This window comes from Nannospalax galili, unplaced genomic scaffold (genome assembly GCF_000622305.1).
Source record: "Nannospalax galili isolate Female #2095 unplaced genomic scaffold, S.galili_v1.0 scaffold186, whole genome shotgun sequence".
Taxonomy (NCBI): Eukaryota; Metazoa; Chordata; class Mammalia; order Rodentia; family Spalacidae; genus Nannospalax; species Nannospalax galili.
Window position 1 is genome coordinate 9,996,079 of NW_008358774.1, and position 12,193 is coordinate 10,008,271.

At 37.6% G+C, this 12,193-nt stretch overlaps 1 pseudogene; it reads left to right on the forward strand.

Annotated features, from left to right (window-relative positions):
• Positions 1 to 11,959, forward strand: part of LOC103724965 — a 65,009-nt pseudogene extending 53,050 nt beyond the window's left edge.
• Positions 11,960 to 12,193: the final 234 nt, after the last annotated feature.

The following is a 12,193-nucleotide window of genomic DNA, read 5'->3' on the forward strand; positions in this document are numbered from 1 at the left end:
ATCTTTACTTCTTCTTTTGAAAACTTTCTGTTCAGCTCCTTAGCCCATCTTTCAATTGGGTTGCTTCTTGTCTTGGTTCTCTGTTTTTTAGGTTCGTTATATATTCTGGTAATTAAACCTCTATCAGATGTGTCGTTGTATCACTAATGACAGAATACCAACTTTAGACAATTATTTATTTTAAAATAAAATTCTAGTCAGACATAGTATCCCATGCCTTTAATCTTAGCACTAGGGAGGCAGAGACAGGTGGATCTCTCTGTGAGATCAAAGTTGGCCTAGTCTATACAGTGAGTTCCAGGCCATCTGAGGCTACAGGGAGATCCTGTCTTGAAAAACCAATAGATAAATAAAACAAAATTCTAGAAAATTCAGAGTTATCCTATACTATTATATACCTTCTAGTTTAAAGCAACAAGTATACTCAGATACAGTCAATAAAATCTAAGCTGCTAATAAATAAGTATAGACCTATGACACATTATAGTATTCCTCCTTGTGAGAAGTCATGCTTTGTATGTAGATTATTTACACAAGTCATAGAAAACTGCAGTGTTAAAAATCATAGTACACATTAATTTAGGATCAATACTTAGTGCAAAAGCTACTTTACAAAAATGTAAAATATCCATTTTGATCCATTTCCTCTTCCAGCTGCTTTCTTTTCAGTGTAATCTATTTCCATATTGTCCTCTTCGCCACAGGAAAGAGGAATGTAGGTGGTTTCTGTGAAGTCTAGAAGTCTGTGTCACTATGGCTGTCACAGCAGTTTGCAATGTCAGTTTGCCTTCATCCCCCTCCTCTATCATCCCTATCATTTCATATCTATCAAAATACCTTAGCTTCCTTTATTAATGCCCTTTCCTGGATTCATTTAACAGGTGATGGTATGCAAGACATTCTCAGTCAAAACTTCGTGTTGGATAGATAAGTAGATAAAGAAAATGTGACACATGTACACAGTGGAATTTTACTCAGCTACAAAGAATGAAGTTACCTTCACAGGAAACAGACGGAAGTGCAGATCATTACGCTGAGTGAAAAAAGCAAGACTCAGTCCGATAGCACGTTTTCTCTCACATATGGGATCTAGATTTAAATTTACATATGTGTGTGTGTGTACGTATATGACATGAAAGGTACAAAAGATTGTAAAACAAAAGAAAGAGGTCTAAAGAGGGACATGAGAAATGAGAGAGGGTAACGGACTCTATACGTCTTGACGTGGGAGGGAAACAAAAGGAACAGAAAAGAAAATTCTCTTTAGATAATACATGACCTAATAATGGTCATAACTGACCTGTGCAAGAGGTATTCTTTTGTGTTTGGCCTCAATATTTCTCATATTTAATGTCAAATTTCAGGACTGCACTGTTCAAATGCTACAGATATTTTGTTGTAGAATGGATGATGACCTTCCAAGCCCAGGGTCACCAAAGCATGGTATGAAAATAAGTAAGAGTTTAAAAAAAACCAAAGAGGTTAGTCAAGCTTATACAGGCCAGTGAGTGGTGGTGCTTCTTAATCTGTATCCACAGACGTGAAGGCACTGTGAAAAATCTCAGACTATTCCCCCCCAACTTTGATATTTTAATAAAGATGGGACCAGATTAAAATGAATATCCAGAGGGACCTTCAAAGAGAAGGGGAGGGGAGACATCAGGCAGAAAAAATAAGCAGTCTTAAGTCTTCCAAAGATATATTGGGGAAGGCTTATCCTGCCATCTCTCTGCCCCATCTTATTGTATAAATAAGGTTAAAAATTTGTATGCATTAAAGATGCTCAACATGATTTAATGTGAGGTGATTACCACTAACTAATTAATATAACCATAACCACAAATAGTTATCACTGTGTGTATGTCAGGAACACTTGTGATTCATTTTCTTGGCAAATTTCAAGTGAGCAATAAAATATCTCCAACATAGTTACCATACTGCATATTAGAACTTCAGAACCTACTCATCACCTTCCTGAAAGTTTGTACCCTTTGAAATGAGGGTGCATCCTTTGAGGATGCAGACTGTCCTCTCTGGTGAAACCATGGGCCACTGCCCAAACAATTTTTTTTCATATGTCTTCCTTCAGTGTCTCTTTCCTGAAAATCTGACCATGGGATGCTATCTAAATTAAATTACTTTTACAAAATGGTTAAGTAGATGCAGGGCTTAATTGAATCACTTTCATTTTTCTTTAATTTCATAATCTGTTTGAAGTAATAGTATTGGTAACTAAATGTGTAAGTTGATAATAAGTGATAATCTTTATTATTTATTTATTTATATGTTTTTATGTGTATGAGTGTTGTGCCTACATGTATGTAAGTGCGCCCATGTTGCACAATGCCTGCAGAGGCCAAAAGAAGACATTAGATCTCCTGGAACTGGAATTATAGACAGCTGTTAGCCACCATGTAGGTACTGGGAAACAAACCCGGGTCCTCTTTAAGAATAGCCAGTGATCTTTACTGCTGAGCCATCTCTCCAGCCCCAATAAGTGATAATCTTTAAGTTAAAAATGGAACCAAACACAATTAAAAACTGTTAACACTGGCTCACCCTTCCCTTTCTTTTCAAAGGAATAAATCTTCACAATATGGATGAAGACTCTTTTATTCTCATTTCCAGTTTCATTTCATTCCTTCACCACAGAAATAACTTTAATCACCTCATTTGTGTACTAACAACAAGAGTTTGATTAACATTAGATTTTTAAAAATCTATCCAGGTCAAATTGCATCATTTCATAGGTATAATGTATATTACCCTTTTCCTTACTTTTAAATGTAATATAATATTCAGGTGTATGAACAACACATTTATCTATCCTTCTTTGAAATACATTTCAAGGACTAGAGAGATGGCTCAGTCAGTAAAGTGCTTACCACATAAGTATGAGGACATGGGTTCAATCCCCAGCACCACATAAAAATAGGTTGGCTGTGGGCCACAGGTGCTGAGAATCTAACTTGTGGTGAACCAGGTCTAGAAGCTAATAATTTATTGAGAATTTCATACAGGCATATAAGCATATAAGGTGTTTTGATCAAATCCATGTCCACTCCCTCCCCTCCAACTCCTCCCATATCTCCCCATCAGTTTTTTTTCTGATAGATTAATGTACTATTTATTCTTTTTTTATGAGGTTTTTCATTACATTCCCCACCCTAAAATCTTTTAAGGATTAGATAAGAGCTCCCAAATACTTTTGAGATTTTTGGCCTTTGGAACAAAGTATGTTGTTGGACTAAGAGGCCCAAGGACATTTTGACTTTTAGCCAAGAAAATGGCTACTTTTCTTTGGGGTCTTTTTACACTAACTGCCTAGCCAATTCCTACCTCCTGTTCTTATCCTCTGAAGAAGTCACCCAGCTTCCAGATAGGGAATCGGGATGCAAACTGCTCTGGTTTCTTCCATGCTAAACAGGGATGCAGGGTGAGGCAATTGGAGTACTCCTTCAGTGGGTCTATCTAAAAGACTCCCAAATTGCATAACTCTTATCTCTAAGGGGAAAAGAAAGTCCTTGAATCATGACTAGGAGAAGTGACGGAGAAGTAAAGGCAAGAGTAATTAGCCTTACAAGTTCTAGACAGGGAACTAGAAAAAAGTCAGAACAGGGCAATTTTCAAATGTTCATGTGAGAGTCCATTGGAATTTCTTTACAAAGGCTTCCAAAAAGCATCGTTCTATATGCTGCCTCCTCATTTTTCTGTCTTCGAAGGCTGGACTCAAGAGTGAGGGATTCAGGATTTGCTTTCAGGTAGTTTGATAGCTGTTGGAGTGGTTAGAATCAAAGGTTCCCTCTCAAAGGCTTCTAGAGAGGGGGAGAAAACAAATTTATCCATCATTTTAGAACAATAGCTGGTTGTCTCCCTTAGCTACAGGTGGGCACTACACTATTGCAGACCAAGATTTGAAGTCTTACATCTGAGCAGCACTTTCTGATTCAGAACAAAATCATCAATGAGAAATAATCATCTAACTTTTTATGTGGACTTAAGCCTAATGTCTGGGAAGTGTAATCCCTTGAACTCTTAAAGAAATATACTGATCACTACCCTTTGGTTATACTTTCCTTTTGGGTGTTTAAGACCATACAGTTGGCCAAAATAAATCAATTCATTTTTACACATAAGGTCTTTTGAAGATCTGTTCCTCAGGGATCTCATGGGCTTGGGAGGAGCCCCTGGCTCCTTTCTTTTACCAATTTCATCTATGTGAAGATAAGTCAAAGTCCCTACTCGACTATGGCTGGCTTCACTTGGATGCATGGATGAGATGTTTTTTCTGAGTTGACCCTCCTCTTTGTAGACTGGACACTGGTTCAAGTCCATCTCATGGGGTCTGCATGGACTCCCTGAATGAGAGGACAGGTGACTCCCAGTTACAAGACATTTTGAGAGATGTCCCATAGTCCCCTGGAACTTAGTCGACCTTGGAGGGCAAGGGGCAAAAACTCTTCTTTAAGTCCCTCTGACCAGATTAGTATACACCTCAAAGTATGGCTGTTAGACATCCAATGAGGTTAGTTCCACTAGTCTGGTACTTTTTAAAAATTTTTTAAATATTTTATTTATTGTTTTTATTTTATGTGTATGAGTGTATTGCCTGCATGTAGGTAAGTGCACCTGTCTCATGTAATGCCCGTGGAGGACAGAAGAGGCCATTGGATCCCCTGGAACAGGAGTTATGGACAGTTTTTAGCTTCCATGTGGGTGCTGGGATTCGAACCCGGGTCTTCTGCAAGAACAACTGGTGTTCTTAACCACTGAGTCATCTCTACATCTGGTACTTTTAATTACCATGTGCTATGTAGATAAAGCTTGGGGAAAAAAACAAATATTCTCAGATAAACCTTGACTAGATATATATTTTGTTCCTTAAACTAGTGGACTAAACTATGACCTTAGAAATTTTAATATTATGTGTATATTATTTTTATCTCATCCCTTATATATCATAACAAACCTACACATACCATCATCACTTGCTTAGGCTTTCTCATTTTTTCTGACTATTTTGCAAAATATCTCCATTCCCATATCCTTTTAGCATCTTTTACACTCTCATTTTCTTTTTTTTTAAATAATTATGAGAATAATAGCATTAACAAATAAATTTTCCATCTGTTGTGAAAATTCCTTTCCTGGGGATGCTAAGCAGTGCTCATTCCCTTTTAAGGTTCCAGTGTCAAGCCAATGTTTGATTAAATTTTTACTGGGGAACCAATGAATTTACTGAGTTTACTTACTGAGATAACCGAGGGGTTGCTGAAGTGTATGAATGACCTGAGGATAAGCACACTGGAAAGCCTTTACCCAGCATGGGTCAAGCCTTCTCTTCCTAGCCTTCCCCAGATTGTATTCTTTAGCCCTCCCCAAATCTAGGAGATCACATGTGTTTTGGGCCAAATTACATACAGTTGGCTGGGAAGGATGGCTGGATACTCTGGTAAGGGTCCACTGACCCTGTTTGCCCTTCCTTTAATGAATGAACACAACCAACGACAAACGCAATTGTTATGATGTTTAGCAATCAGGCACTGCTGAAGTCATGATGATGATAGTTATTTCATGCAGAAGAGACTGCGGTACAGCATCATCTTATTAAAATGACGGGGGGTGGGCTGGAGAGATGGCTCAGCAGTTAAGAGCACTGACTGCTCTTGCAGAAGACCCAGGTTCGATTCCCAGTGGCTAAGAACTGTCCTTAACTCCAGTTCCAGGGGAAACTGAAGCCCTTTTCTTACCTCTGCAGCACTGCATGACATGGGTGCACTCACATACATGCAGACAATACACTCATGCACATAAAATAAAAATAGTAAAATAAATTTGAAAAAAAAACCCACATGGAATTTAGAAGGATTTGGTGCTAGGAGTCACAAATGAGGGAGAACATAAGTCTTTTATTTTTCTGAGTCTATGTTACTTCACTTAGTTACCTGCAAATTTCATTATTTCATCTTTTTTTCTAACTGCTGAGTAGAACCCCATTGTGTAAATATAGCACATTTTTGTTAACCACTCTTCCATTGAGGGGCTCTTAAGTTGCTTCCATCTCTTAGCTATTGTGAAATGAGCAGCAACAAACATGGTTGCACAAGTGTCTCTGCAATAGGATGAGTCCTTTGGGTATATGCCAAGGAGTGGTATGACCAGTTCATATGGTGGGTTCATTCTTAGTTTTTTAAGAGTTCTCCACGCTGTTTTCCATAGAGGTTGTACGGGTTTGAAATCCCACCAGTAGTGAATGAGCATTCCCTTTTCTCCACATCCTTGCCTGCATTTGATATCATTTGTTCTCTTGATCCTAGCCAGTCTGGTTGGGGTAAGGTGATACCTTAGGGTGGTTTTAGTTTGCATTTCCCTGACTACTAATGATGTTGAACAATTTTTGAGAGATGTTTCTTAGCCATCTTTATTTCTTCCTTTGAGAACTCTCTATTTAAATCTTTAGCCCATCTTTTAATTGGGTCATTTGGTTTCTAGCTTCTTTGTTGTTTGAGTTCTTTATATGTTCTGGATTTTTAACCTCTGTCAAATGTGTCACTGGTGAAGATTTTTCCCACTCTGTGGGTTTTCTCTTCTCTTTTTTGATTGTTTCTTTTGCTGTACAGAAGCTTTTTAGTTTAGTGAGGTTCCACTTGTTGATTACTGACCTTAATTCCTGAGCAACTTTTGTCCGATTAAGAAAATCCTTTCCTACACTTATATCTTGTAAGTTACTGCCAATATTTTCTTCTAATAGTTTCAGGGTTTCCTATTTCACATTGAGGATTTTGATCCATTTGGAGTTGACTTTTGTGCAAGGTGAAAGATAAGGATGTAGTTTCATTCTTCTACAGGTGGATATCCAGTTTTGCCAGCACCATTTGTTGAGATGCTCTCTCTCCTCCATTGTGTGTTCTTGGCACCTTTGTCAAATATCAGGTGGCTGAAATTCCGTGTACTCAGGTTTGGTCTTCAATGATGTTCCATTGATGTGGGTGTCTATTTTTGTGCCAGTACCATGCTGGTTTTATGACTATAGCTCTGCAGTATACTTGGAGATCTTGTATAGTAATCCCCCCAGTGCTGCTCTTTGTGCTCAGGGTTGCTTTTGCTATCCGGGGTCTTTTGTGCTTTCATACAAATTTAAGGATGGCATTTTTTTTTTTCTAATTCTGTGATGTATGTAATGGGGACTTCATTGGGATTGCACTGAATCTATATATTGTTTTTAGTAGGATGGTCATTTTCACAATATTAATTGTTCCAATCCATGAGCATAGGAAGTCCTTCCATCTCCTGGTGTCTTCCTCAATCCTTTTCTCTAATGATTTAGAACTTTCATTGTAGAGATCTTTGGTATCTTTGGTCAGATTTATTACAAAATATTAATTAATTAATTAGTTTATTTATTTTTGCAGCAATTGTGAATGGGAGCATTTCCTGTATTCTTTCTCCAATTGCTTGTTATTGGTATATAGAAAGGTTACTGATTTTTTTAGATTGATTTTATAACCTGCCTCTATATTGAAAGTGTTGATCAGTTCTAGGAGTTTTCTGATGGAACTTTTGGAATCTTTTAGGTATAGTATCATATCATCTGCAAAAAGTAATAGTTTGACCTCTTCTTTTACAATTAATACTATTTTAATTTCCTTCTCCTGTCTTATTGCTCTAGCCAAGAGTTTCAAGCACTATATTGAAAAGAAGTGGAGAGAGTGGACATCCTTGTCTGGTTCCTGATTTTAGTGGGAATGCTTCCAGTTTTTCTCCATTTAGAATGATGTTGGCTGTGGGTTTGTTGTATATAGCTTTGATTATGTTGAGGTATGTTCCCTCTAGTCCAACTCCCTCTAGGAGTTTTAACATAAATGCATGCTGAATTTTGTCAAAGGCCTTTTTTGCATCTATTGAGATGACCATGTAGTTTTTGTCTTTGAGTCCATTTATATGATTAATGGCATTTATTGACTTTCATACATTGAACCATCCCTGCATCTCTGGAATAAACCTACTTGATCATGGTGAATGATCTTTTTGATGTGTGTCTGCATAAAGTTTGAAGTATTTGTTGAGAACTTTTGCATCTATGTTCGTTAAGGATATGGGTCTATAGTTTTCTTTTTTAGTTGACTTTTAAACTTGGTTTGGGTATTAGAGTGATGCTGGATTCATAGAAGGAATTTGGTAGTCTCCCTCTGTTTCTATCATTTTAAATAATTTAAGTAGTATTGGTTGGAGGTCCTCTTTAAATGTGTGGTAGAATTCTGCTGTAAATCCATCTGGGCCTGGGTTTTTTTTAGTTGGGAGGCTTTGTATTACTGTTTTGATTTCCTTATATGTTATGAGTCTGTTTCAATGATTGATCTCTTTTTGGTTTAACTTTGGTGGTTCCCATAATTTTAGATAGCCATACATTTCTTTTAGATTTTCAAATGTAGTAGAATATATGTTTTTAAAATATTTCTTTTTAATGGTCTGGATCATTTGTGTGTCTGTTGTGATGTTTTGGCTTTCATCTCTGATTTTCTTGATTTGGATTTGTTCTTTCTTTTGTTTAACTGGACTAAGGGTCTGTCTATCTAGTTTAGCTTTTCAAAGAACCAGCTCTTAGATTTATTGATTCTTTGTATTGTTTTCTTTGTTTCTATTTCATTAATTTCTGCTCTGATTTTTGTTATTTCTTCTCTTCTTCTGGGTTTGGGTTTCATTTGTTCTTACCTTTCCAGCGTCTTCAGTTCCAGTGTTAGGTCATTTATTTGGGCTCTTTCTAATTTTTAATGTAGGCACTTAGAGCTATAAACTTCCCTCTTAAAACTGCTTTTAAAGTGTGCCCGAGGTTATATTGTGTTGAAGTGTTTTTTTTTGTTGAATTTCAGGAATTCTTTCTTATTTCTTTCTTAATTTCTCTTTGACCTGCTCATTGTTTAAGAGTGTGTTGTTTAATCACCATGAGTTTGTGTAGTGACTAGGGTTTCTTCCAGTGTTGATTTTGAGCTTTATTGCATTGTGGTCTTACAGAATGCATGGGATTATTTCAATTTTTTGTATTTGTTGAGGTTTGTTTTGTGGCCCAGTATGTGGTCAGTCTTTGAAAAAGTTCCATGAGGTGATGAGTAGAAAGTGTATTCTTTGGTGTTTGGGTGGAATAATTGAAAGATGTCTGTTAGGTCCATTTGATGTATGGTATCATTTAATTTGGACATCTCTCTGTTTATTCTTTGTCCAGTTGACCTGTCTAATGGAGACAGTGGGGTGTTAAATTCCCCTCCTATTACTGAGCTGGGATTAATCTGTGTCTTAAAGTCCTGTAGTATTGTTTTTATGAATTTGGGTGCACCAGAGTTTGGTGCATATATGTTAAGGATTGTAATATCCTCTTGGTTAATTGTTCCTTTGATCAGAATGAAATGACTCTCCTTATCTCTTCTGATAAGTTTTACTTTGAAGTCTGTTTTGTCAGATATTAGAATTGCAACCCTGCTTGTTTCTTAGTGCCATTTGCTTGGAATATTCTTTTCCATCCTTTCTCCTTAAGGTAGTGCCTGTCCTTGAAGGTGAGATAGGTTTCTTGTAGACAGCAAAAAGATAGATTTTGTTTCTTAATCCATTCATTTAGCCTGTATCTTTTGACTGTGGCATTCAGTCCATTAATATTTAAAGTTATTATTGAAAGATGTGTATTTGTCACCATCATTTTGATTGCTGTTTTTGTTCTCTGCCTAATTTTGTGTTTCCTCGATTATACCTGTATTTATTTTCTTTCATTGCCCCTGGGTTATAGTTGTTCCTTTCTCCTCTCTTTGTATTGCTTCAAGTATTCTTTGAAGGGATGGTTTTTTGGGCATGTGTTTCTTTCAGGCTTTTCATGTCATGGAAGATTTTTCTGTCTCCCTCAACTACAATAGACATTTTTGCTGGGTAAAGTGTTCTGGGTTGTCATCTATTGTCATGTAGAACTGGAAATATCTTGGTCCACGCTCTTCTGGATTTCATAGTTTGGACTGATAAATCAGCTGTAATCCTGATGGGTTTCCTTTATATGTGACTCGATCTTTTCTTTGTGCTACTTTCAGTATCCTCTCTTTGTTCTTCTGTACATTTAGTGTTTTTACTATGATATGTCATAAGGAGTTTATTTTCTGATCCTGTCTATTTGGTGTTCTATGTGCCTCCTGTATTTGTATGGGAATATCTTTCCTTAATTTCAGGAAATTCTCTTCTACAATCCAGTTTAAGACCTAGTCAATACCATTAACCTGAAATTCTTCTTCTTCCCCTATGCATATGATATGTAGATTTGGTCTTTTCATGGTGTCCCACATTGCTTACATATTCCATTCCTGCGGGTTTTTTTTTTTTTTTAATTTTTCATAATCTTTGCTTGAGGGGTCCAATTCTTCAACTTTATCCTCCAGTGTTGATACTCTGTTTTCCATTCCCTTCATTCTAGTGGTGAGGCTTTCCCCTGTTGTTTCAAGTTGGCTTATTGAGTTTTGCACTTCCCTCTTCATTTCTGCCTGTGTTTTCTTCAATATTTCTATCTCTTTTGTGAATTCATTCAGAAGTTTATCCCTGTCTTCTTCTAGTTTTTGATTTGTGTGTTCATGTGTTCTTTAAATTTGTTGAATTCCTTGATTATGTTTATGATTTTTCTTTTAAATTCTGTGTTCAGGTTTATCTCTGGGGGTTCTCCTTGTGGAACTCTTCTACAGGACTTGTGGAGTTTGGTGGGGACATCGTGTTTTTACTTTCCATTTTATTATTCTTTCATTGTGAGTTTGATATGTAAATTTCTTTTGTTATTTGTGATTCTGTATAAGAATTAAGTTGAAGTATGCTTCTATTTGTATTACTGGTGTGCCTTTGTCCTTTGCTTATTGGTTATATAAAGCTGGCTGGTCCAAGTTTTGTGTTCTCTCAGGTTTTATTTTGGAGGGAACTAATGGCTTCAGATCAGCTACTCAGGAGCACCCACAGAAGTCCAAGTCAGGTTCCAGTCAGGTATACTCAGGCTTCCTTCCATGGTTTGGACCCCTACTAGCAGGAACGCAGAGCAAAAGTTGGGAAGATCCAAAAGGGGGGGCTGCTTTTGTGACTTTCAGTCAGTCTGCTGAGTTCTCAGCACCTATGCCAGAGGGAGGCAGAACAGGCACTTTCTGGTGATCTTCTGAGATCCCAGCTGCTACACAGATAGAGGTCGGAACCCACCCTCTCAAGTTGTCTGTTAAGATCTCAGCCTTATCCTACCAAGGCCAGGTCTGCCCTGGGGCCTTGGGAGGGGCTCATGCAATCCCAGTTAGGGGGTTGGGTACCACACAATTGGGGGACACTCACCACCACATGGAGGCAGGATCTGGGTGCTTTCAGGCAGTCCCCTGAGTTCTCAGCCCCTGTGCCAGAGGGAGGCGGGAACAGGCACTCTCTGATGGTCTGCTGAGATCCCATCTGCTGCACTAGAGGCTAATACTTTTAAAACAACCACACCAAACAAGACACCTCCTGATGCTGATCCTAAGCAGTTGGAAAGGACTGGAACAGCAAGTGAAATTGGGCCACAAGCTGTTTGGTCACTCTCATCTTGCAAATCATGGTTTGGAGTGGATCAGTTATGAGATGACAATCTAGAAACTTATTTGCAATCAGATGGCTCCCAGCCTCATTTATTGAATATCCAATTCAGAAGAAAAGTAACAGTGAAGGCATTATGTATTTATAGAACTATAAGTCTGATGAAAGCTACACTTCAAGCAAAATCTCAGTCAGAGTGGGAAATAATTTTCATAACCTTCAAGAAATTTGGCAACTTGAATTGGTGGAACCAAGTGACTGGATTCACGTTCCTTTAACTGGCAATCATAATAAGCCAACTCGTACTTTGATTATACAGATTGCTGTTCTAGCCAATCGCCAAAATGGAAGAGACACCCACAATGTAGCTGTGGGGACATTTCAGGCATCCTATTGAGCCTTTTATCTTTCCTTAGTAAAGAAACTGAGGTCATTGTCTATTTTACAGTTCTCAGATAAGGAGAGGCACAACTAGACTTCAACACTAAATAGTGTGTGTGTGTGTGTGTGTGTGTGTGTGTGTGTGTGTGTGTGGTGTATCTGCAGACCTAGAATACTCTTCTATTATAACCTGCTGTTTTACTCTCTTTGGTTTCCTGGCTATGGGAATTCAGTCTATTCTCCTATCTAC